General features: G+C 64.5%; 53 non-coding genes across 53 annotated transcripts in view; all 53 read left to right on the top strand.

Annotated features, from left to right (window-relative positions):
* Positions 1–176: 176 nt before the first annotated feature.
* On the top strand, positions 177–295 carry LOC129210385 (5S ribosomal RNA). The gene has a single exon (XR_008578443.1). It is a non-coding gene; the product is annotated as a 5S ribosomal RNA (ribosomal RNA).
* Positions 296–518: 223 nt separating this feature from the next.
* Positions 519–637, top strand: LOC129210384 (5S ribosomal RNA). Its single transcript, XR_008578442.1, has one exon. It is a non-coding gene; the product is annotated as a 5S ribosomal RNA (ribosomal RNA).
* A 242-nt stretch (positions 638–879) lies between these two features.
* LOC129210383 (5S ribosomal RNA) lies at positions 880–998 on the top strand. Its single transcript, XR_008578441.1, has one exon. It is a non-coding gene; the product is annotated as a 5S ribosomal RNA (ribosomal RNA).
* A 234-nt stretch (positions 999–1,232) lies between these two features.
* On the top strand, positions 1,233–1,351 carry LOC129210382 (5S ribosomal RNA). The gene has a single exon (XR_008578440.1). It is a non-coding gene; the product is annotated as a 5S ribosomal RNA (ribosomal RNA).
* Positions 1,352–1,575: 224 nt separating this feature from the next.
* Positions 1,576–1,694, top strand: LOC129210381 (5S ribosomal RNA). The gene has a single exon (XR_008578439.1). It is a non-coding gene; the product is annotated as a 5S ribosomal RNA (ribosomal RNA).
* A 242-nt stretch (positions 1,695–1,936) lies between these two features.
* Positions 1,937–2,055, top strand: LOC129210380 (5S ribosomal RNA). The gene has a single exon (XR_008578438.1). It is a non-coding gene; the product is annotated as a 5S ribosomal RNA (ribosomal RNA).
* Positions 2,056–2,278: 223 nt separating this feature from the next.
* On the top strand, positions 2,279–2,397 carry LOC129210379 (5S ribosomal RNA). Its single transcript, XR_008578437.1, has one exon. It is a non-coding gene; the product is annotated as a 5S ribosomal RNA (ribosomal RNA).
* Positions 2,398–2,628: 231 nt separating this feature from the next.
* LOC129210420 (5S ribosomal RNA) lies at positions 2,629–2,747 on the top strand. The gene has a single exon (XR_008578477.1). It is a non-coding gene; the product is annotated as a 5S ribosomal RNA (ribosomal RNA).
* Positions 2,748–2,980: 233 nt separating this feature from the next.
* Positions 2,981–3,099, top strand: LOC129210460 (5S ribosomal RNA). The gene has a single exon (XR_008578516.1). It is a non-coding gene; the product is annotated as a 5S ribosomal RNA (ribosomal RNA).
* Positions 3,100–3,339: 240 nt separating this feature from the next.
* Positions 3,340–3,458, top strand: LOC129210378 (5S ribosomal RNA). Its single transcript, XR_008578436.1, has one exon. It is a non-coding gene; the product is annotated as a 5S ribosomal RNA (ribosomal RNA).
* A 230-nt stretch (positions 3,459–3,688) lies between these two features.
* On the top strand, positions 3,689–3,807 carry LOC129210377 (5S ribosomal RNA). The gene has a single exon (XR_008578435.1). It is a non-coding gene; the product is annotated as a 5S ribosomal RNA (ribosomal RNA).
* Positions 3,808–4,039: 232 nt separating this feature from the next.
* Positions 4,040–4,158, top strand: LOC129210375 (5S ribosomal RNA). Its single transcript, XR_008578433.1, has one exon. It is a non-coding gene; the product is annotated as a 5S ribosomal RNA (ribosomal RNA).
* A 242-nt stretch (positions 4,159–4,400) lies between these two features.
* LOC129210374 (5S ribosomal RNA) lies at positions 4,401–4,519 on the top strand. Its single transcript, XR_008578432.1, has one exon. It is a non-coding gene; the product is annotated as a 5S ribosomal RNA (ribosomal RNA).
* Positions 4,520–4,750: 231 nt separating this feature from the next.
* Positions 4,751–4,869, top strand: LOC129210373 (5S ribosomal RNA). Its single transcript, XR_008578431.1, has one exon. It is a non-coding gene; the product is annotated as a 5S ribosomal RNA (ribosomal RNA).
* Positions 4,870–5,111: 242 nt separating this feature from the next.
* Positions 5,112–5,230, top strand: LOC129210372 (5S ribosomal RNA). The gene has a single exon (XR_008578430.1). It is a non-coding gene; the product is annotated as a 5S ribosomal RNA (ribosomal RNA).
* A 223-nt stretch (positions 5,231–5,453) lies between these two features.
* On the top strand, positions 5,454–5,572 carry LOC129210371 (5S ribosomal RNA). Its single transcript, XR_008578429.1, has one exon. It is a non-coding gene; the product is annotated as a 5S ribosomal RNA (ribosomal RNA).
* A 231-nt stretch (positions 5,573–5,803) lies between these two features.
* LOC129210419 (5S ribosomal RNA) lies at positions 5,804–5,922 on the top strand. Its single transcript, XR_008578476.1, has one exon. It is a non-coding gene; the product is annotated as a 5S ribosomal RNA (ribosomal RNA).
* Positions 5,923–6,155: 233 nt separating this feature from the next.
* On the top strand, positions 6,156–6,274 carry LOC129210438 (5S ribosomal RNA). Its single transcript, XR_008578495.1, has one exon. It is a non-coding gene; the product is annotated as a 5S ribosomal RNA (ribosomal RNA).
* A 240-nt stretch (positions 6,275–6,514) lies between these two features.
* Positions 6,515–6,633, top strand: LOC129210370 (5S ribosomal RNA). The gene has a single exon (XR_008578428.1). It is a non-coding gene; the product is annotated as a 5S ribosomal RNA (ribosomal RNA).
* A 241-nt stretch (positions 6,634–6,874) lies between these two features.
* Positions 6,875–6,993, top strand: LOC129210369 (5S ribosomal RNA). The gene has a single exon (XR_008578427.1). It is a non-coding gene; the product is annotated as a 5S ribosomal RNA (ribosomal RNA).
* Positions 6,994–7,216: 223 nt separating this feature from the next.
* Positions 7,217–7,335, top strand: LOC129210368 (5S ribosomal RNA). Its single transcript, XR_008578426.1, has one exon. It is a non-coding gene; the product is annotated as a 5S ribosomal RNA (ribosomal RNA).
* A 242-nt stretch (positions 7,336–7,577) lies between these two features.
* LOC129210417 (5S ribosomal RNA) lies at positions 7,578–7,696 on the top strand. Its single transcript, XR_008578474.1, has one exon. It is a non-coding gene; the product is annotated as a 5S ribosomal RNA (ribosomal RNA).
* A 224-nt stretch (positions 7,697–7,920) lies between these two features.
* On the top strand, positions 7,921–8,039 carry LOC129210367 (5S ribosomal RNA). Its single transcript, XR_008578425.1, has one exon. It is a non-coding gene; the product is annotated as a 5S ribosomal RNA (ribosomal RNA).
* Positions 8,040–8,280: 241 nt separating this feature from the next.
* On the top strand, positions 8,281–8,399 carry LOC129210366 (5S ribosomal RNA). The gene has a single exon (XR_008578424.1). It is a non-coding gene; the product is annotated as a 5S ribosomal RNA (ribosomal RNA).
* A 231-nt stretch (positions 8,400–8,630) lies between these two features.
* Positions 8,631–8,749, top strand: LOC129210364 (5S ribosomal RNA). The gene has a single exon (XR_008578422.1). It is a non-coding gene; the product is annotated as a 5S ribosomal RNA (ribosomal RNA).
* A 241-nt stretch (positions 8,750–8,990) lies between these two features.
* On the top strand, positions 8,991–9,109 carry LOC129210363 (5S ribosomal RNA). The gene has a single exon (XR_008578421.1). It is a non-coding gene; the product is annotated as a 5S ribosomal RNA (ribosomal RNA).
* A 234-nt stretch (positions 9,110–9,343) lies between these two features.
* LOC129210362 (5S ribosomal RNA) lies at positions 9,344–9,462 on the top strand. Its single transcript, XR_008578419.1, has one exon. It is a non-coding gene; the product is annotated as a 5S ribosomal RNA (ribosomal RNA).
* A 224-nt stretch (positions 9,463–9,686) lies between these two features.
* LOC129210361 (5S ribosomal RNA) lies at positions 9,687–9,805 on the top strand. The gene has a single exon (XR_008578418.1). It is a non-coding gene; the product is annotated as a 5S ribosomal RNA (ribosomal RNA).
* Positions 9,806–10,046: 241 nt separating this feature from the next.
* LOC129210360 (5S ribosomal RNA) lies at positions 10,047–10,165 on the top strand. Its single transcript, XR_008578417.1, has one exon. It is a non-coding gene; the product is annotated as a 5S ribosomal RNA (ribosomal RNA).
* Positions 10,166–10,399: 234 nt separating this feature from the next.
* On the top strand, positions 10,400–10,518 carry LOC129210359 (5S ribosomal RNA). The gene has a single exon (XR_008578416.1). It is a non-coding gene; the product is annotated as a 5S ribosomal RNA (ribosomal RNA).
* A 231-nt stretch (positions 10,519–10,749) lies between these two features.
* LOC129210358 (5S ribosomal RNA) lies at positions 10,750–10,868 on the top strand. The gene has a single exon (XR_008578415.1). It is a non-coding gene; the product is annotated as a 5S ribosomal RNA (ribosomal RNA).
* A 243-nt stretch (positions 10,869–11,111) lies between these two features.
* Positions 11,112–11,230, top strand: LOC129210357 (5S ribosomal RNA). Its single transcript, XR_008578414.1, has one exon. It is a non-coding gene; the product is annotated as a 5S ribosomal RNA (ribosomal RNA).
* A 223-nt stretch (positions 11,231–11,453) lies between these two features.
* On the top strand, positions 11,454–11,572 carry LOC129210356 (5S ribosomal RNA). Its single transcript, XR_008578413.1, has one exon. It is a non-coding gene; the product is annotated as a 5S ribosomal RNA (ribosomal RNA).
* A 242-nt stretch (positions 11,573–11,814) lies between these two features.
* On the top strand, positions 11,815–11,933 carry LOC129210355 (5S ribosomal RNA). Its single transcript, XR_008578412.1, has one exon. It is a non-coding gene; the product is annotated as a 5S ribosomal RNA (ribosomal RNA).
* Positions 11,934–12,167: 234 nt separating this feature from the next.
* LOC129210437 (5S ribosomal RNA) lies at positions 12,168–12,286 on the top strand. The gene has a single exon (XR_008578494.1). It is a non-coding gene; the product is annotated as a 5S ribosomal RNA (ribosomal RNA).
* Positions 12,287–12,510: 224 nt separating this feature from the next.
* On the top strand, positions 12,511–12,629 carry LOC129210352 (5S ribosomal RNA). Its single transcript, XR_008578410.1, has one exon. It is a non-coding gene; the product is annotated as a 5S ribosomal RNA (ribosomal RNA).
* Positions 12,630–12,853: 224 nt separating this feature from the next.
* LOC129210351 (5S ribosomal RNA) lies at positions 12,854–12,972 on the top strand. The gene has a single exon (XR_008578409.1). It is a non-coding gene; the product is annotated as a 5S ribosomal RNA (ribosomal RNA).
* Positions 12,973–13,204: 232 nt separating this feature from the next.
* On the top strand, positions 13,205–13,323 carry LOC129210350 (5S ribosomal RNA). Its single transcript, XR_008578408.1, has one exon. It is a non-coding gene; the product is annotated as a 5S ribosomal RNA (ribosomal RNA).
* Positions 13,324–13,547: 224 nt separating this feature from the next.
* LOC129210349 (5S ribosomal RNA) lies at positions 13,548–13,666 on the top strand. Its single transcript, XR_008578407.1, has one exon. It is a non-coding gene; the product is annotated as a 5S ribosomal RNA (ribosomal RNA).
* Positions 13,667–13,899: 233 nt separating this feature from the next.
* LOC129210348 (5S ribosomal RNA) lies at positions 13,900–14,018 on the top strand. The gene has a single exon (XR_008578406.1). It is a non-coding gene; the product is annotated as a 5S ribosomal RNA (ribosomal RNA).
* Positions 14,019–14,260: 242 nt separating this feature from the next.
* LOC129210347 (5S ribosomal RNA) lies at positions 14,261–14,379 on the top strand. Its single transcript, XR_008578405.1, has one exon. It is a non-coding gene; the product is annotated as a 5S ribosomal RNA (ribosomal RNA).
* Positions 14,380–14,603: 224 nt separating this feature from the next.
* LOC129210346 (5S ribosomal RNA) lies at positions 14,604–14,722 on the top strand. Its single transcript, XR_008578404.1, has one exon. It is a non-coding gene; the product is annotated as a 5S ribosomal RNA (ribosomal RNA).
* A 243-nt stretch (positions 14,723–14,965) lies between these two features.
* Positions 14,966–15,084, top strand: LOC129210345 (5S ribosomal RNA). Its single transcript, XR_008578403.1, has one exon. It is a non-coding gene; the product is annotated as a 5S ribosomal RNA (ribosomal RNA).
* Positions 15,085–15,308: 224 nt separating this feature from the next.
* LOC129210344 (5S ribosomal RNA) lies at positions 15,309–15,427 on the top strand. The gene has a single exon (XR_008578402.1). It is a non-coding gene; the product is annotated as a 5S ribosomal RNA (ribosomal RNA).
* Positions 15,428–15,657: 230 nt separating this feature from the next.
* LOC129210343 (5S ribosomal RNA) lies at positions 15,658–15,776 on the top strand. The gene has a single exon (XR_008578401.1). It is a non-coding gene; the product is annotated as a 5S ribosomal RNA (ribosomal RNA).
* Positions 15,777–16,018: 242 nt separating this feature from the next.
* On the top strand, positions 16,019–16,137 carry LOC129210341 (5S ribosomal RNA). Its single transcript, XR_008578399.1, has one exon. It is a non-coding gene; the product is annotated as a 5S ribosomal RNA (ribosomal RNA).
* Positions 16,138–16,361: 224 nt separating this feature from the next.
* Positions 16,362–16,480, top strand: LOC129210340 (5S ribosomal RNA). Its single transcript, XR_008578398.1, has one exon. It is a non-coding gene; the product is annotated as a 5S ribosomal RNA (ribosomal RNA).
* Positions 16,481–16,703: 223 nt separating this feature from the next.
* LOC129210339 (5S ribosomal RNA) lies at positions 16,704–16,822 on the top strand. The gene has a single exon (XR_008578397.1). It is a non-coding gene; the product is annotated as a 5S ribosomal RNA (ribosomal RNA).
* A 232-nt stretch (positions 16,823–17,054) lies between these two features.
* LOC129210338 (5S ribosomal RNA) lies at positions 17,055–17,173 on the top strand. The gene has a single exon (XR_008578396.1). It is a non-coding gene; the product is annotated as a 5S ribosomal RNA (ribosomal RNA).
* Positions 17,174–17,414: 241 nt separating this feature from the next.
* LOC129210337 (5S ribosomal RNA) lies at positions 17,415–17,533 on the top strand. Its single transcript, XR_008578395.1, has one exon. It is a non-coding gene; the product is annotated as a 5S ribosomal RNA (ribosomal RNA).
* Positions 17,534–17,766: 233 nt separating this feature from the next.
* LOC129210336 (5S ribosomal RNA) lies at positions 17,767–17,885 on the top strand. The gene has a single exon (XR_008578394.1). It is a non-coding gene; the product is annotated as a 5S ribosomal RNA (ribosomal RNA).
* Positions 17,886–18,116: 231 nt separating this feature from the next.
* Positions 18,117–18,235, top strand: LOC129210335 (5S ribosomal RNA). Its single transcript, XR_008578393.1, has one exon. It is a non-coding gene; the product is annotated as a 5S ribosomal RNA (ribosomal RNA).
* Positions 18,236–18,468: 233 nt separating this feature from the next.
* The window catches only part of LOC129210334 (5S ribosomal RNA), a 119-nt gene continuing 94 nt past the window's right edge, over positions 18,469–18,493 (top strand). The window contains exon 1 of the ribosomal RNA XR_008578392.1: positions 18,469–18,493. This exon is cut by the window's right edge and continues 94 nt beyond it. This is a non-coding gene — a ribosomal RNA (5S ribosomal RNA).

The following is an 18,493-nucleotide window of genomic DNA, read 5'->3' as shown; positions in this document are numbered from 1 at the left end:
CTGCGTGTTTTGGGGGGGTGTTGCGGAGGGTGAGGGGTGCGTGTTTGGGGGTCGTTTTGTTGTGGGTCAGGTGTGTGGGTGAGGGCCGTGGAGCATGTGGTGGGTGCGTGAGGGTTCGTGAGGGTGCGTGAGGGTGTTGTGTGGCCCCCGAGAGGGGTGCTGTCGGGGCAGGGGGTGCCTACGGCCATACCACCCTGAGAACGCCCGATCTCGTCTGATCTCGGAAGCTAAGCAGGGTCGGGCCCGGTTAGTACTTGGATGGGAGACCGCCTGGGAATACCGGGTGCTGTAGGCTTTTGGGGGTTTGGGGGGCGCCCCCCCCGTTGTCCTGGTGCCATTTTGTTGCTGCTGCGTGTTTTGGGGGGGGTGTTGCGGAGGGTGAGGGGTGCGTGTTTGGGGGTCGTTTTGTTGTGGGTCAGGTGTGTGGGTGAGGGCCGTGGAGCGTGTGGTTGTGGGTGCGTGAGGGTGCGTGAGGGTGTTGTGTGGCCCCCGAGAGGGGTGCTGTCGGGGCAGGGGGTGCCTACGGCCATACCACCCTGAGAACGCCCGATCTCGTCTGATCTCGGAAGCTAAGCAGGGTCGGGCCCGGTTAGTACTTGGATGGGAGACCGCCTGGGAATACCGGGTGCTGTAGGCTTTTGGTTTTTGGGGGTTCGGGGGGCACCCCCCCCGCGTTGTCCCGGTGCCATTTTGTTGCTGCTGCGTGTTTTGGGGGGGTTGTTGCGGAGGGTGAGGGGTGCGTGTTTGGGGGTCGTTTTGTTGTGGGTCAGGTGTGTGATGGAGGGCCGTGGAGCGTGTGGTTGTGGGTGCGTGAGGGTGCGTGAGGGTGCGTGAGGGTGTTGTGTGGCCCCCGAGAGGGGTGCTGTCGGGGCAGGGGGTGCCTACGGCCATACCACCCTGAGAACGCCCGATCTCGTCTGATCTCGGAAGCTAAGCAGGGTCGGGCCCGGTTAGTACTTGGATGGGAGACCGCCTGGGAATACCGGGTGCTGTAGGCTTTTGGGGGTTCGGGGGGCGCCCCCCCCCGTTGTCCCGGTGCCATTTTGTTGCTGCTGCGTGTTTTGGGGGGGTTGTTGCGGAGGGTGAGGGGTGCGTGTTTGGGGGTCGTTTTGTTGTGGGTCAGGTGTGTGGGTGAGGGCCGTGGAGCGTGTGGTTGTGGGTGCGTGAGGGTGCGTGAGGGTGCGTGAGGGTGTTGTGTGGCCCCCGAGAGGGGTGCTGTCGGGGCAGGGGGTGCCTACGGCCATACCACCCTGAGAACGCCCGATCTCGTCTGATCTCGGAAGCTAAGCAGGGTCGGGCCCGGTTAGTACTTGGATGGGAGACCGCCTGGGAATACCGGGTGCTGTAGGCTTTTGGGGGTTTGGGGGGTGCCCCCCCCCGTTGTCCCGGTGCCATTTTGTTGCTGCTGCGTGTTTTGGGGGGGTTGTTGCGGAGGGTGAGGGGTGCGTGTTTGGGGGTCGTTTTGTTGTGGGTCAGGTGTGTGGGTGAGGGCCGTGGAGCGTGTGGTTGTGGGTGCGTGAGGGTGCGTGAGGGTGTTGTGTGGCCCCCGAGAGGGGTGCTGTCGGGGCAGGGGGTGCCTACGGCCATACCACCCTGAGAACGCCCGATCTCGTCTGATCTCGGAAGCTAAGCAGGGTCGGGCCCGGTTAGTACTTGGATGGGAGACCGCCTGGGAATACCGGGTGCTGTAGGCTTTTGGTTTTTGGGGGTTCGGGGGGCACCCCCCCCGCGTTGTCCCGGTGCCGTTTTGTTGCTGCTGCGTGTTTTGGGGGGGGTGTTGCGGAGGGTGAGGGGTGCGTGTTTGGGGGTCGTTTTGTTGTGGGTCAGGTGTGTGGGTGAGGGCCGTGGAGCGTGTGGTTGTGGGTGCATGAGGGTGCGTGAGGGTGCGTGAGGGTGTTGTGTGGCCCCCGAGAGGGGTGCTGTCGGGGCAGGGGGTGCCTACGGCCATACCACCCTGAGAACGCCCGATCTCGTCTGATCTCGGAAGCTAAGCAGGGTCGGGCCCGGTTAGTACTTGGATGGGAGACCGCCTGGGAATACCGGGTGCTGTAGGCTTTTGGTTTTGGGGGGGGGCGGGGGGCGCCCCCCGCGTTGTCATTTTATTGCTGCTGCTTGTTTTGGGGGGGGTGTTGCGGAGGGTGAGGGGTGCGTGTTTGGGGGTCGTTTTGTTGTGGGTCAGGTGTGTGGGTGAGGGCCGTGGAGCGTGTGGTTGTGGGTGCGTGAGGGTGCGTGAGGGTGTTGTGTGGCCCCCGAGAGGGGTGCTGTCGGGGCAGGGGGTGCCTACGGCCATACCACCCTGAGAACGCCCGATCTCGTCTGATCTCGGAAGCTAAGCAGGGTCGGGCCCGGTTAGTACTTGGATGGGAGACCGCCTGGGAATACCGGGTGCTGTAGGCTTTTGCTTTTGGGGGTTCGGGGGGCACCCCCCCCGCGTTGTCCCGGTGCCGTTTTGTTGCTGCTGCGTGTTTTGGGGGGGGTGTTGCGGAGGGTGAGGGGTGCGTGTTTGGGGGTCGTTTTGTTGTGGGTCAGGTGTGTGGGTGAGGGCCGTGGAGCGTGTGGTTGTGGGTGCGTGAGGGTGCGTGAGGGTGTTGTGTGGCCCCCGAGAGGGGTGCTGTCGGGGCAGGGGGTGCCTACGGCCATACCACCCTGAGAACGCCTGATCTCGTCTGATCTCGGAAGCTAAGCAGGGTCGGGCCCGGTTAGTACTTGGATGGGAGACCGCCTGGGAATACCGGGTGCTGTAGGCTTTTGGGGGTTTGGGGGGCGCCCCCCCCGTTGTCCTGGTGCCATTTTGTTGCTGCTGCGTGTTTTGGGGGGGGTGTTGCGGAGGGTGAGGGGTGCGTGTTTGGGGGTCGTTTTGTTGTGGGTCAGGTGTGTGGGTGAGGGCCGTGGAGCGTGTGGTTGTGGGTGCGTGAGGGTGCGTGAGGGTGCGTGAGGGTGTTGTGTGGCCCCCGAGAGGGGTGCTGTCGGGGCAGGGGGTGCCTACGGCCATACCACCCTGACAACGCCCGATCTCGTCTGATCTCGGAAGCTAAGCAGGGTCGGGCCCGGTTAGTACTTGGATGGGAGACCGCCTGGGAATACCGGGTGCTGTAGGCTTTTGGTTTTTGGGGGTTCGGGGGGCACCCCCCGCGTTGTCCCGGTGCTGTTTTGTTGCTGCTGCGTGTTTTGGGGGGGTTGTTGCGGAGGGTGAGGGGTGCGTGTTTGGGGGTCGTTTTGTTGTGGGTCAGGTGTGTGGGTGAGGGCCGTGGAGCGTGTGGTTGTGGGTGCGTGAGGGTGCGTGAGGGTGCGTGAGGGTGTTGTGTGGCCCCCGAGAGGGGTGCTGTCGGGGCAGGGGGTGCCTACGGCCATACCACCCTGAGAACGCCCGATCTCGTCTGATCTCGGAAGCTAAGCAGGGTCGGGCCCGGTTAGTACTTGGATGGGAGACCGCCTGGGAATACCGGGTGCTGTAGGCTTTTGGGGGTTTGGGGGGCGCCCCCCCGCGTTGTCCCGGTGCCATTTTGTTGCTGCTGCGTGTTTTGGGGGGGTGTTGCGGAGGGTGAGGGGTGCGTGTTTGGGGGTCGTTTTGTTGTGGGTCAGGTGTGTGGGTGAGGGCCGTGGAGCATGTGGTGGGTGCGTGAGGGTTCGTGAGGGTGCGTGAGGGTGTTGTGTGGCCCCCGAGAGGGGTGCTGTCGGGGCAGGGGGTGCCTACGGCCATACCACCCTGAGAACGCCCGATCTCGTCTGATCTCGGAAGCTAAGCAGGGTCGGGCCCGGTTAGTACTTGGATGGGAGACCGCCTGGGAATACCGGGTGCTGTAGGCTTTTGGTTTTTGGGGGTTCAGGGGGCACCCCCCCCGCGTTGTCCCGGTGCCATTTTGTTGCTGCTGCGTGTTTTGGGGGGGGTGTTGCGGAGGGTGAGGGGTGCGTGTTTGGGGGTCGTTTTGTTGTGGGTCAGGTGTGTGGGTGAGGGCCGTGGAGCGTGTGGTTGTGGGTGCGTGAGGGTGCGTGAGGGTGTTGTGTGGCCCCCGAGAGGGGTGCTGTCGGGGCAGGGGGTGCCTACGGCCATACCACCCTGAGAACGCCCGATCTCGTCTGATCTCGGAAGCTAAGCAGGGTCGGGCCCGGTTAGTACTTGGATGGGAGACCGCCTGGGAATACCGGGTGCTGTAGGCTTTTGGTTTTTGGGGGTTTGGGGGGCACCCCCCCCGCGTTGTCCCGGTGCCGTTTTGTTGCTGCTGCATGTTTTGGGGGGGGTGTTGCGGAGGGTGAGGGGTGCGTGTTTGGGGGTCGTTTTGTTGTGGGTCAGGTGTGTGGGTGAGGGCCGTGGAGCGTGTGGTTGTGGGTGCGTGAGGGTGCGTGAGGGTGCGTGAGGGTGTTGTGTGGCCCCCGAGAGGGGTGCTGTCGGGGCAGGGGGTGCCTACGGCCATACCACCCTGAGAACGCCCGATCTCGTCTGATCTCGGAAGCTAAGCAGGGTCGGGCCCGGTTAGTACTTGGATGGGAGACCGCCTGGGAATACCGGGTGCTGTAGGCTTTTGCTTTTGGGGGTTCGGGGGGCACCCCCCCCGCGTTGTCCCGGTGCTGTTTTGTTGCTGCTGCGTGTTTTGGGGGGGGTGTTGCGGAGGGTGAGGGGTGCGTGTTTGGGGGTCGTTTTGTTGTGGGTCAGGTGTGTGGGTGAGGGCCGTGGAGCGTGTGGTTGTGGGTGCGTGAGGGTGCGTGAGGGTGTTGTGTGGCCCCCGAGAGGGGTGCTGTCGGGGCAGGGGGTGCCTACGGCCATACCACCCTGAGAACGCCCGATCTCGTCTGATCTCGGAAGCTAAGCAGGGTCGGGCCCGGTTAGTACTTGGATGGGAGACCGCCTGGGAATACCGGGTGCTGTAGGCTTTTGGTTTTTGGGGGTTCGGGGGGCACCCCCCCCGCGTTGTCCCGGTGCCGTTTTGTTGCTGCTGCGTGTTTTGGGGGGGGTGTTGCGGAGGGTGAGGGGTGCGTGTTTGGGGGTCGTTTTGTTGTGGGTCAGGTGTGTGGGTGAGGGCCGTGGAGCGTGTGGTTGTGGGTGCATGAGGGTGCGTGAGGGTGCGTGAGGGTGTTGTGTGGCCCCCGAGAGGGGTGCTGTCGGGGCAGGGGGTGCCTACGGCCATACCACCCTGAGAACGCCCGATCTCGTCTGATCTCGGAAGCTAAGCAGGGTCGGGCCCGGTTAGTACTTGGATGGGAGACCGCCTGGGAATACCGGGTGCTGTAGGCTTTTGCTTTTGGGGGGGGTCGGGGGGCGCCCCCCGCGTTGTCATTTTGTTGCTGCTGCGTGTTTTGGGGGGGGTGTTGCGGAGGGTGAGGGGTGCGTGTTTGGGGGTCGTTTTGTTGTGGGTCAGGTGTGTGGGTGAGGGCCGTGGAGCGTGTGGTTGTGGGTGCGTGAGGGTGCGTGAGGGTGTTGTGTGGCCCCCGAGAGGGGTGCTGTCGGGGCAGGGGGTGCCTACGGCCATACCACCCTGAGAACGCCCGATCTCGTCTGATCTCGGAAGCTAAGCAGGGTCGGGCCCGGTTAGTACTTGGATGGGAGACCGCCTGGGAATACCGGGTGCTGTAGGCTTTTGCTTTTGGGGGTTCGGGGGGCACCCCCCCCGCGTTGTCCCGGTGCCGTTTTGTTGCTGCTGCGTGTTTTGGGGGGGGTGTTGCGGAGGGTGAGGGGTGCGTGTTTGGGGGTCGTTTTGTTGTGGGTCAGGTGTGTGGGTGAGGGCCGTGGAGCGTGTGGTTGTGGGTGCGTGAGGGTGCGTGAGGGTGTTGTGTGGCCCCCGAGAGGGGTGCTGTCGGGGCAGGGGGTGCCTACGGCCATACCACCCTGAGAACGCCTGATCTCGTCTGATCTCGGAAGCTAAGCAGGGTCGGGCCCGGTTAGTACTTGGATGGGAGACCGCCTGGGAATACCGGGTGCTGTAGGCTTTTGGGGGTTTGGGGGGCGCCCCCCCCGTTGTCCTGGTGCCATTTTGTTGCTGCTGCGTGTTTTGGGGGGGTTGTTGCGGAGGGTGAGGGGTGCGTGTTTGGGGGTCGTTTTGTTGTGGGTCAGGTGTGTGGGTGAGGGCCGTGGAGCGTGTGGTTGTGGGTGCGTGAGGGTGCGTGAGGGTGCGTGAGGGTGTTGTGTGGCCCCCGAGAGGGGTGCTGTCGGGGCAGGGGGTGCCTACGGCCATACCACCCTGACAACGCCCGATCTCGTCTGATCTCGGAAGCTAAGCAGGGTCGGGCCCGGTTAGTACTTGGATGGGAGACCGCCTGGGAATACCGGGTGCTGTAGGCTTTTGGTTTTTGGGGGTTCGGGGGGCACCCCCCGCGTTGTCCCGGTGCTGTTTTGTTGCTGCTGCGTGTTTTGGGGGGGTTGTTGCGGAGGGTGAGGGGTGCGTGTTTGGGGGTCGTTTTGTTGTGGGTCAGGTGTGTGGGTGAGGGCCGTGGAGCGTGTGGTTGTGGGTGCGTGAGGGTGCGTGAGGGTGCGTGAGGGTGTTGTGTGGCCCCCGAGAGGGGTGCTGTCGGGGCAGGGGGTGCCTACGGCCATACCACCCTGAGAACGCCCGATCTCGTCTGATCTCGGAAGCTAAGCAGGGTCGGGCCCGGTTAGTACTTGGATGGGAGACCGCCTGGGAATACCGGGTGCTGTAGGCTTTTGCTTTTGGGGGTTCGGGGGGCACCCCCCCCGCGTTGTCCCGGTGCCATTTTGTTGCTGCTGCGTGTTTTGGGGGGGGTGTTGCGGAGGGTGAGGGGTGCGTGTTTGGGGGTCGTTTTGTTGTGGGTCAGGTGTGTGGGTGAGGGCCGTGGAGCGTGTGGTTGTGGGTGCGTGAGGGTGCGTGAGGGTGCGTGAGGGTGTTGTGTGGCCCCCGAGAGGGGTGCTGTCGGGGCAGGGGGTGCCTACGGCCATACCACCCTGAGAACGCCCGATCTCGTCTGATCTCGGAAGCTAAGCAGGGTCGGGCCCGGTTAGTACTTGGATGGGAGACCGCCTGGGAATACCGGGTGCTGTAGGCTTTTGCTTTTGGGGGGGGTCGGGGGGCGCCCCCCGCGTTGTCATTTTGTTGCTGCTGCGGGTTTTGGGGGGGTTGTTGCGGAGGGGGAGGGGTGCGTGTTTGGGGGTCGTTTTGTTGTGGGTCAGGTGTGTGGGTGAGGGCCGTGGAGCGTGTGGTTGTGGGTGCGTGAGGGTGCGTGAGGGTGTTGTGTGGCCCCCGAGAGGGGTGCTGTCGGGGCAGGGGGTGCCTACGGCCATACCACCCTGAGAACGCCCGATCTCGTCTGATCTCGGAAGCTAAGCAGGGTCGGGCCCGGTTAGTACTTGGATGGGAGACCGCCTGGGAATACCGGGTGCTGTAGGCTTTTGGTTTTTGGGGGTTCGGGGGGCACCCCCCCCGCGTTGTCCCGGTGCCGTTTTGTTGCTGCTGCGTGTTTTGGGGGGGGTGTTGCGGAGGGTGAGGGGTGCGTGTTTGGGGGTCGTTTTGTTGTGGGTCAGGTGTGTGGGTGAGGGCCGTGGAGCGTGTGGTTGTGGGTGCGTGAGGGTGCGTGAGGGTGCGTGAGGGTGTTGTGTGGCCCCCGAGAGGGGTGCTGTTGGGGCAGGGGGTGCCTACGGCCATACCACCCTGAGAACGCCCGATCTCGTCTGATCTCGGAAGCTAAGCAGGGTCGGGCCCGGTTAGTACTTGGATGGGAGACCGCCTAGGAATACCGGGTGCTGTAGGCTTTTGGGGGTTTGGGGGGCGCCCCCCCGCGTTGTCCCGGTGCCATTTTGTTGCTGCTGCGTGTTTTGGGGGGGGTGTTGCGGAGGGTGAGGGGTGCGTGTTTGGGGGTCGTTTTGTTGTGGGTCAGGTGTGTGGGTGAGGGCCGTGGAGCGTGTGGTTGTGGGTGCGTGAGGGTGCGTGAGGGTGTTGTGTGGCCCCCGAGAGGGGTGCTGTCGGGGCAGGGGGTGCCTACGGCCATACCACCCTGAGAACGCCCGATCTCGTCTGATCTCGGAAGCTAAGCAGGGTCGGGCCCGGTTAGTACTTGGATGGGAGACCGCCTGGGAATACCGGGTGCTGTAGGCTTTTGGTTTTTGGGGGTTTGGGGGGCACCCCCCCCGCGTTGTCCCGGTGCCGTTTTGTTGCTGCTGCGTGTTTTGGGGGGGTGTTGCGGAGGGTGAGGGGTGCGTGTTTGGGGGTCGTTTTGTTGTGGGTCAGGTGTGTGGGTGAGGGCCGTGGAGCGTGTGGTTGTGGGTGCGTGAGGGTGCGTGAGGGTGCGTGAGGGTGTTGTGTGGCCCCCGAGAGGGGTGCTGTTGGGGCAGGGGGTGCCTACGGCCATACCACCCTGAGAACGCCCGATCTCGTCTGATCTCGGAAGCTAAGCAGGGTCGGGCCCGGTTAGTACTTGGATGGGAGACCGCCTGGGAATACCGGGTGCTGTAGGCTTTTGCTTTTGGGGGTTCGGGGGGCACCCCCCCCGCGTTGTCCCGGTGCTGTTTTGTTGCTGCTGCGTGTTTTGGGGGGGGTGTTGCGGAGGGTGAGGGGTGCGTGTTTGGGGGTCGTTTTGTTGTGGGTCAGGTGTGTGGGTGAGGGCCGTGGAGCGTGTGGTTGTGGGTGCGTGAGGGTGCGTGAGGGTGTTGTGTGGCCCCCGAGAGGGGTGCTGTCGGGGCAGGGGGTGCCTACGGCCATACCACCCTGAGAACGCCCGATCTCGTCTGATCTCGGAAGCTAAGCAGGGTCGGGCCCGGTTAGTACTTGGATGGGAGACCGCCTGGGAATACCGGGTGCTGTAGGCTTTTGCTTTTGGGGGTTCGGGGGGCACCCCCCCCGCGTTGTCCCGGTGCCATTTTGTTGCTGCTGCGTGTTTTGGGGGGGGTGTTGCGGAGGGTGAGGGGTGCGTGTTTGGGGGTCGTTTTGTTGTGGGTCAGGTGTGTGGGTGAGGGCCGTGGAGCGTGTGGTTGTGGGTGCGTGAGGGTGCGTGAGGGTGCGTGAGGGTGTTGTGTGGCCCCCGAGAGGGGTGCTGTCGGGGCAGGGGGTGCCTACGGCCATACCACCCTGAGAACGCCCGATCTCGTCTGATCTCGGAAGCTAAGCAGGGTCGGGCCCGGTTAGTACTTGGATGGGAGACCGCCTGGGAATACCGGGTGCTGTAGGCTTTTGGGGGTTCGGGGGGCGCCCCCCCCCGTTGTCCCGGTGCCATTTTGTTGCTGCTGCGTGTTTTGGGGGGGTTGTTGCGGAGGGTGAGGGGTGCGTGTTTGGGGGTCGTGTTGTTGTGGGTCAGGTGTGTGGGTGAGGGCCGTGGAGCGTGTGGTTGTGGGTGCGTGAGGGTGCGTGAGGGTGCGTGAGGGTGTTGTGTGGCCCCCGAGAGGGGTGCTGTCGGGGCAGGGGGTGCCTACGGCCATACCACCCTGAGAACGCCCGATCTCGTCTGATCTCGGAAGCTAAGCAGGGTCGGGCCCGGTTAGTACTTGGATGGGAGACCGCCTGGGAATACCGGGTGCTGTAGGCTTTTGGGGGTTTGGGGGGCGCCCCCCCGCGTTGTCCCGGTGCCATTTTGTTGCTGCTGCGTGTTTTGGGGGGGGTGTTGCGGAGGGTGAGGGGTGCGTGTTTGGGGGTCGTTTTGTTGTGGGTCAGGTGTGTGGGGGAGGGCCGTGGAGCGTGTGGTTGTGGGTGCGTGAGGGTGCGTGAGGGTGTTGTGTGGCCCCCGAGAGGGGTGCTGTCGGGGCAGGGGGTGCCTACGGCCATACCACCCTGAGAACGCCCGATCTCGTCTGATCTCGGAAGCTAAGCAGGGTCGGGCCCGGTTAGTACTTGGATGGGAGACCGCCTGGGAATACCGGGTGCTGTAGGCTTTTGCTTTTGGGGGTTCGGGGGGCACCCCCCCCGCGTTGTCCCGGTGCCGTTTTGTTGCTGCTGCGTGTTTTGGGGGGGGTGTTGCGGAGGGTGAGGGGTGCGTGTTTGGGGGTCGTTTTGTTGTGGGTCAGGTGTGTGGGTGAGGGCCGTGGAGCGTGTGGTTGTGGGTGCGTGAGGGTGCGTGAGGGTGCGTGAGGGTGTTGTGTGGCCCCCGAGAGGGGTGCTGTCGGGGCAGGGGGTGCCTACGGCCATACCACCCTGAGAACGCCCGATCTCGTCTGATCTCGGAAGCTAAGCAGGGTCGGGCCCGGTTAGTACTTGGATGGGAGACCGCCTGGGAATACCGGGTGCTGTAGGCTTTTGGGGGTTTGGGGGGCGCCCCCCCCCGTTGTCCCGGTGCCGTTTTGTTGCTGCTGCGTGTTTTGGGGGGGTTGTTGCGGAGGGTGAGGGGTGCGTGTTTGGGGGTCGTTTTGTTGTGGGTCAGGTGTGTGGGTGAGGGCCGTGGAGCGTGTGGGTGTGGGTGCGTGAGGGTGCGTGAGGGTGCGTGAGGGTGTTGTGTGGCCCCCGAGAGGGGTGCTGTCAGGGCAGGGGGTGCCTACGGCCATACCACCCTGAGAACGCCCGATCTCGTCTGATCTCGGAAGCTAAGCAGGGTCGGGCCCGGTTAGTACTTGGATGGGAGACCGCCTGGGAATACCGGGTGCTGTAGGCTTTTGCTTTTGGGGGGTCGGGGGGCACCCCCCCCGCGTTGTCCCGGTGCCGTTTTGTTGCTGCTGCGTGTTTTGGGGGGGGTGTTGCGGAGGGTGAGGGGTGCGTGTTTGGGGGTCGTTTTGTTGTGGGTCAGGTGTGTGGGTGAGGGCCGTGGAGCGTGTGGTTGTGGGTGCGTGAGGGTGCGTGAGGGTGTTGTGTGGCCCCCGAGAGGGGTGCTGTCGGGGCAGGGGGTGCCTACGGCCATACCACCCTGAGAACGCCCGATCTCGTCTGATCTCGGAAGCTAAGCAGGGTCGGGCCCGGTTAGTACTTGGATGGGAGACCGCCTGGGAATACCGGGTGCTGTAGGCTTTTGGTTTTTGGGGGTTCGGGGGGCACCCCCCCCCGCGTTGTCCCGGTGCCGTTTTGTTGCTGCTGCGTGTTTTGGGGGGGGTGTTGCGGAGGGTGAGGGGTGCGTGTTTGGGGGTCGTTTTGTTGTGGGTCAGGTGTGTGGGTGAGGGCCGTGGAGCGTGTGGTTGTGGGTGCGTGAGGGTGCGTGAGGGTGCGTGAGGGTGTTGTGTGGCCCCCGAGAGGGGTGCTGTCGGGGCAGGGGGTGCCTACGGCCATACCACCCTGAGAACGCCCGATCTCGTCTGATCTCGGAAGCTAAGCAGGGTCGGGCCCGGTTAGTACTTGGATGGGAGACCGCCTGGGAATACCGGGTGCTGTAGGCTTTTGGGGGTTTGGGGGGCGCCCCCCCCGTTGTCCTGGTGCCATTTTGTTGCTGCTGCGTGTTTTGGGGGGGGTGTTGCGGAGGGTGAGGGGTGCGTGTTTGGGGGTCGTTTTGTTGTGGGTCAGGTGTGTGGGTGAGGGCCGTGGAGCGTGTGGTTGTGGGTGCGTGAGGGTGCGTGAGGGTGTTGTGTGGCCCCCGAGAGGGGTGCTGTCGGGGCAGGGGGTGCCTACGGCCATACCACCCTGAGAACGCCCGATCTCGTCTGATCTCGGAAGCTAAGCAGGGTCGGGCCCGGTTAGTACTTGGATGGGAGACCGCCTGGGAATACCGGGTGCTGTAGGCTTTTGGTTTTTGGGGGTTCGGGGGGCGCCCCCCCCGCGTTGTCCCGGTGCCATTTTGTTGCTGCTGCGTGTTTTGGGGGGGTTGTTGCGGAGGGTGAGGGGTGCGTGTTTGGGGGTCGTTTTGTTGTGGGTCAGGTGTGTGGGTGAGGGCCGTGGAGCGTGTGGTTGTGGGTGCGTGAGGGTGCGTGAGGGTGCGTGAGGGTGTTGTGTGGCCCCCGAGAGGGGTGCTGTCGGGGCAGGGGGTGCCTACGGCCATACCACCCTGAGAACGCCCGATCTCGTCTGATCTCGGAAGCTAAGCAGGGTCGGGCCCGGTTAGTACTTGGATGGGAGACCGCCTGGGAATACCGGGTGCTGTAGGCTTTTGGGGGTTTGGGGGGCGCCCCCCCCCGTTGTCCCGGTGCCATTTTGTTGCTGCTGCGTGTTTTGGGGGGGTTGTTGCGGAGGGTGAGGGGTGCGTGTTTGGGGGTCGTTTTGTTGTGGGTCAGGTGTGTGGGTGAGGGCCGTGGAGCATGTGGTTGTGGGTGCGTGAGGGTGCGTGAGGGTGCGTGAGGGTGTTGTGTGGCCCCCGAGAGGGGTGCTGTCGGGGCAGGGGGTGCCTACGGCCATACCACCCTGAGAACGCCCGATCTCGTCTGATCTCGGAAGCTAAGCAGGGTCGGGCCCGGTTAGTACTTGGATGGGAGACCGCCTGGGAATACGGGGTGCTGTTGGCTTTTGCTTTTGGGGGGGGGTCGGGGGGCGCCCCCCGCGTTGTCATTTTGTTGCTGCTGCGTGTTTTGGGGGGGTTGTTGCGGAGGGTGAGGGGTGCGTGTTTGGGGGTCGTTTTGTTGTGGGTCAGGTGTGTGGGTGAGGGCCGTGGAGCGTGTGGTTGTGGGTGCGTGAGGGTGCGTGAGGGTGTTGTGTGGCCCCCGAGAGGGGTGCTGTCGGGGCAGGGGGTGCCTACGGCCATACCACCCTGAGAACGCCCGATCTCGTCTGATCTCGGAAGCTAAGCAGGGTCGGGCCCGGTTAGTACTTGGATGGGAGACCGCCTGGGAATACCGGGTGCTGTAGGCTTTTGGGGGTTTGGGGGGCGCCCCCCCCCGTTGTCCCGGTGCCATTTTGTTGCTGCTGCGTGTTTTGGGGGGGGTGTTGCGGAGGGTGAGGGGTGCGTGTTTGGGGGTCGTTTTGTTGTGGGTCAGGGGTGTGGGTGAGGGCCGTGGAGCGTGTGGTTGTGGGTGCGTGAGGGTGCGTGAGGGTGTTGTGTGGCCCCCGAGAGGGGTGCTGTCGGGGCAGGGGGTGCCTACGGCCATACCACCCTGAGAACGCCCGATCTCGTCTGATCTCGGAAGCTAAGCAGGGTCGGGCCCGGTTAGTACTTGGATGGGAGACCGCCTGGGAATACCGGGTGCTGTAGGCTTTTGGTTTTTGGGGGTTCAGGGGGCACCCCCCCCGCGTTGTCCCGGTGCCATTTTGTTGCTGCTGCGTGTTTTGGGGGGGGTGTTGCGGAGGGTGAGGGGTGCGTGTTTGGGGGTCGTTTTGTTGTGGGTCAGGTGTGTGGGTGAGGGCCGTGGAGCGTGTGGTTGTGGGTGCGTGAGGGTGCGTGAGGGTGTTGTGTGGCCCCCGAGAGGGGTGCTGTCGGGGCAGGGGGTGCCTACGGCCATACCACCCTGAGAACGCCCGATCTCGTCTGATCTCGGAAGCTAAGCAGGGTCGGGCCCGGTTAGTACTTGGATGGGAGACCGCCTGGGAATACCGGGTGCTGTAGGCTTTTGGGGGTTCGGGGGGCGCCCCCCCCCGTTGTCCCGGTGCCATTTTGTTGCTGCTGCGTGTTTTGGGGGGGGTGTTGCGGAGGGTGAGGGGTGCGTGTTTGGGGGTCGTTTTGTTGTGGGTCAGGTGTGTGGGTGAGGGCCGTGGAGCGTGTGGTTGTGGGTGCGTGAGGGTGCGTGAGGGTGTTGTGTGGCCCCCGAGAGGGGTGCTGTCGGGGCAGGGGGTGCCTACGGCCATACCACCCTGAGAACGCCCGATCTCGTCTGATCTCGGAAGCTAAGCAGGGTCGGGCCCGGTTAGTACTTGGATGGGAGACCGCCTGGGAATACCGGGTGCTGTAGGCTTTTGCTTTTGGGGGTTCGGGGGGCACCCCCCCCGCGTTGTCATTTTGTTGCTGCTGCGTGTTTTGGGGGGGGTGTTGCGGAGGGTGAGGGGTGCGTGTTTGGGGGTCGTTTTGTTGTGGGTCAGGTGTGTGGGTGAGGGCCGTGGAGCGTGTGGTTGTGGGTGCGTGAGGGTGCGTGAGGGTGCGTGAGGGTGTTGTGTGGCCCCCGAGAGGGGTGCTGTCGGGGCAGGGGGTGCCTACGGCCATACCACCCTGAGAACGCCCGATCTCGTCTGATCTCGGAAGCTAAGCAGGGTCGGGCCCGGTTAGTACTTGGATGGGAGACCGCCTGGGAATACCGGGTGCTGTAGGCTTTTGGTTTTTGGGGGTTCGGGGGGCACCCCCCCCGCGTTGTCCCGGTGCCGTTTTGTTGCTGCTGCGTGTTTTGGGGGGGGTGTTGCGGAGGGTGAGGGGTGCGTGTTTGGGGGTCGTTTTGTGGTGGGTCAGGTGTGTGGGTGAGGGCCGTGGAGCGTGTGGTTGTGGGTGCGTGAGGGTGCGTGAGGGTGCGTGAGGGTGTTGTGTGGCCCCCGAGAGGGGTGCTGTCGGGGCAGGGGGTGCCTACGGCCATACCACCCTGAGAACGCCCGATCTCGTCTGATCTCGGAAGCTAAGCAGGGTCGGGCCCGGTTAGTACTTGGATGGGAGACCGCCTGGGAATACCGGGTGCTGTAGGCTTTTGGGGGTTTGGGGGGCGCCCCCCCCCGTTGTCCCGGTGCCATTTTGTTGCTGCTGCGTGTTTTGGGGGGGGTGTTGCGGAGGGTGAGGGGTGCGTGTTTGGGGGTCGTTTTGTTGTGGGTCAGGTGTGTGGGTGAGGGCCGTGGAGCGTGTGGTTGTGGGTGCGTGAGGGTGCGTGAGGGTGTTGTGTGGCCCCCGAGAGGGGTGCTGTCGGGGCAGGGGGTGCCTACGGCCATACCACCCTGAGAACGCCCGATCTCGTCTGATCTCGGAAGCTAAGCAGGGTCGGGCCCGGTTAGTACTTGGATGGGAGACCGCCTGGGAATACCGGGTGCTGTAGGCTTTTGCTTTTGGGGGTTCGGGGGGCACCCCCCCCCCGCGTTGTCCCGGTGCCGTTTTGTTGCTGCTGCGTGTTTTGGGGGGGGTGTTGCGGAGGGTGAGGGGTGCGTGTTTGGGGGTCGTTTTGTTGTGGGTCAGGTGTGTGGGTGAGGGCCGTGGAGCGTGTGGTTGTGGGTGCGTGAGGGTGCGTGAGGGTGCGTGAGGGTGTTGTGTGGCCCCCGAGAGGGGTGCTGTCGGGGCAGGGGGTGCCTACGGCCATACCACCCTGAGAACGCCCGATCTCGTCTGATCTCGGAAGCTAAGCAGGGTCGGGCCCGGTTAGTACTTGGATGGGAGACCGCCTGGGAATACCGGGTGCTGTAGGCTTTTGGGGGTTCGGGGGGCGCCCCCCCCCGTTGTCCCGGTGCCATTTTGTTGCTGCTGCGTGTTTTGGGGGGGGTGTTGCGGAGGGTGAGGGGTGCGTGTTTGGGGGTCGTTTTGTTGTGGGTCAGGTGTGTGGGTGAGGGCCGTGGAGCGTGTGGTTGTGGGTGCGTGAGGGTGCGTGAGGGTGTTGTGTGGCCCCCGAGAGGGGTGCTGTCGGGGCAGGGGGTGCCTACGGCCATACCACCCTGAGAACGCCCGATCTCGTCTGATCTCGGAAGCTAAGCAGGGTCGGGCCCGGTTAGTACTTGGATGGGAGACCGCCTGGGAATACCGGGTGCTGTAGGCTTTTGGGGGTTTGGGGGGCGCCCCCCCCCGTTGTCCCGGTGCCATTTTGTTGCTGCTGCGTGTTTTGGGGGGGTGTTGCGGAGGGTGAGGGGTGCGTGTTTGGGGGTCGTTTTGTTGTGGGTCAGGTGTGTGGGTGAGGGCCGTGGAGCATGTGGTGGGTGCGTGAGGGTTCGTGAGGGTGCGTGAGGGTGTTGTGTGGCCCCCGAGAGGGGTGCTGTCGGGGCAGAGGGTGCCTACGGCCATACCACCCTGAGAACGCCCGATCTCGTCTGATCTCGGAAGCTAAGCAGGGTCGGGCCCGGTTAGTACTTGGATGGGAGACCGCCTGGGAATACCGGGTGCTGTAGGCTTTTGGTTTTTGGGGGTTCGGGGGGCACCCCCCCCGCGTTGTCCCGGTGCCGTTTTGTTGCTGCTGCGTGTTTTGGGGGGGGTGTTGCGGAGGGTGAGGGGTGCGTGTTTGGGGGTCGTTTTGTTGTGGGTCAGGTGTGTGGGTGAGGGCCGTGGAGCGTGTGGTTGTGGGTGCGTGAGGGTGCGTGAGGGTGCGTGAGGGTGTTGTGTGGCCCCCGAGAGGGGTGCTGTCGGGGCAGGGGGTGCCTACGGCCATACCACCCTGAGAACGCCCGATCTCGTCTGATCTCGGAAGCTAAGCAGGGTCGGGCCCGGTTAGTACTTGGATGGGAGACCGCCTGGGAATACCGGGTGCTGTAGGCTTTTGGGGGTTCGGGGGGCCCCCCCCCCCGTTGTCCCGGTGCCATTTTGTTGCTGCTGCGTGTTTTGGGGGGGGTGTTGCGGAGGGTGAGGGGTGCGTGTTTGGGGGTCGTTTTGTTGTGGGTCAGGTGTGTGGGTGAGGGCCGTGGAGCGTGTGGTTGTGGGTGCGTGAGGGTGCGTGAGGGTGTTGTGTGGCCCCCGAGAGGGGTGCTGTCGGGGCAGGGGGTGCCTACGGCCATACCACCCTGAGAACGCCCGATCTCGTCTGATCTCGGAAGCTAAGCAGGGTCGGGCCCGGTTAGTACTTGGATGGGAGACCGCCTGGGAATACCGGGTGCTGTAGGCTTTTGCTTTTGGGGGGGGTCGGGGGGCGCCCCCCGCGTTGTCATTTTATTGCTGCTGCGTGTTTTGGGGGGGTTGTTGCGGAGGGTGAGGGGTGCGTGTTTGGGGGTCGTTTTGGTGTGGGTCAGGTGTGTGGGTGAGGGCCGTGGAGCGTGTGGTTGTGGGTGCGTGAGGGTGCGTGAGGGTGTTGTGTGGCCCCCGAGAGGGGTGCTGTCGGGGCAGGGGGTGCCTACGGCCATACCACCCTGAGAACGCCCGATCTCGTCTGATCTCGGAAGCTAAGCAGGGTCGGGCCCGGTTAGTACTTGGATGGGAGACCGCCTGGGAATACCGGGTGCTGTAGGCTTTTGGGGGTTTGGGGGGTGCCCCCCCCCGTTGTCCCGGTGCCATTTTGTTGCTGCTGCGTGTTTTGGGGGGGTTGTTGCGGAGGGTGAGGGGTGCGTGTTTGGGGGTCGTTTTGTTGTGGGTCAGGTGTGTGGGTGAGGGCCGTGGAGCATGTGGTGGGTGCGTGAGGGTGCGTGAGGGTGCGTGAGGGTGTTGTGTGGCCCCCGAGAGGGGTGCTGTCGGGGCAGGGGGGTGCCTACGGCCATACCACCCTGAGAACGCCCGATCTCGTCTGATCTCGGAAGCTAAGCAGGGTCGGGCCCGGTTAGTACTTGGATGGGAGACCGCCTGGGAATACCGGGTGCTGTAGGCTTTTGCTTTTGGGGGTTCGGGGGGCACCCCCCCCGCGTTGTCCCGGTGCCGTTTTGTTGCTGCTGCGTGTTTTGGGGGGGGTGTTGCGGAGGGTGAGGGGTGCGTGTTTGGGGGTCGTTTTGTTGTGGGTCAGGTGTGTGGGTGAGGGCCGTGGAGCGTGTGGTTGTGGGTGCGTGAGGGTGCGTGAGGGTGCGTGAGGGTGTTGTGTGGCCCCCGAGAGGGGTGCTGTCAGGGCAGGGGGTGCCTACGGCCATACCACCCTGAGAACGCCCGATCTCGTCTGATCTCGGAAGCTAAGCAGGGTCGGGCCCGGTTAGTACTTGGATGGGAGACCGCCTGGGAATACCGGGTGCTGTAGGCTTTTGGGGGTTTGGGGGTTCAGGGGCCCCCCCCTCCGCGTTGCCCCGGTGCCGTTTTGTTGCTGCTGCGTGTTTTGGGGGGGGTGTTGCGGAGGGTGAGGGGTGCGTGTTTGGGGGTCGTTTTGTTGTGGGTCAGGTGTGTGGGTGAGGGCCGTGGAGCGTGTGGTTGTGGGTGCGTGAGGGTGCGTGAGGGTGTTGTGTGGCCCCCGAGAGGGGTGCTGTCGGGGCAGGGGGTGCCTACGGCCATACCACCCTGAGAACGCCCGATCTCGTCTGATCTCGGAAGCTAAGCAGGGTCGGGCCCGGTTAGTACTTGGATGGGAGACCGCCTGGGAATACCGGGTGCTGTAGGCTTTTGCTTTTGGGGGTTCGGGGGGCCCCCCCCCCGCGTTGTCCCGGTGCCGTTTTGTTGCTGCTGCGTGTTTTGGGGGGGGTGTTGCGGAGGGTGAGGGGTGCGTGTTTGGGGGTCGTTTTGTTGTGGGTCAGGTGTGTGGGTGAGGGCCGTGGAGCGTGTGGTTGTGGGTGCGTGAGGGTGCGTGAGGGTGTTGTGTGGCCCCCGAGAGGGGTGCTGTCGGGGCAGGGGGTGCCTACGGCCATACCACCCTGAGAACGCCCGATCTCGTCTGATCTCGGAAGCTAAGCAGGGTCGGGCCCGGTTAGTACTTGGATGGGAGACCGCCTGGGAATACCGGGTGCTGTAGGCTTTTGGGGGTTGGGGGGTTCAGGGGCCCCCCCCTCCGCGTTGCCCCGGTGCCGTTTTGTTGCTGCTGCGTGTTTTGGGGGGGGTGTTGCGGAGGGTGAGGGGTGCGTGTTTGGGGGTCGTTTTGTTGTGGGTCAGGTGTGTGGGTGAGGGCCGTGGAGCGTGTGGTTGTGGGTGCGTGAGGGTGCGTGAGGGTGTTGTGTGGCCCCCGAGAGGGGTGCTGTCGGGGCAGGGGGTGCCTACGGCCATACCACCCTGAGAA

Source organism: Grus americana, chromosome 9, assembly GCF_028858705.1.
Source record: "Grus americana isolate bGruAme1 chromosome 9, bGruAme1.mat, whole genome shotgun sequence".
Taxonomy (NCBI): domain Eukaryota; kingdom Metazoa; phylum Chordata; class Aves; order Gruiformes; family Gruidae; genus Grus; species Grus americana.
The sequence above is the reverse complement of the archived record's forward strand: the minus strand, read 5'-3'. Positions and strand labels throughout refer to the sequence as shown.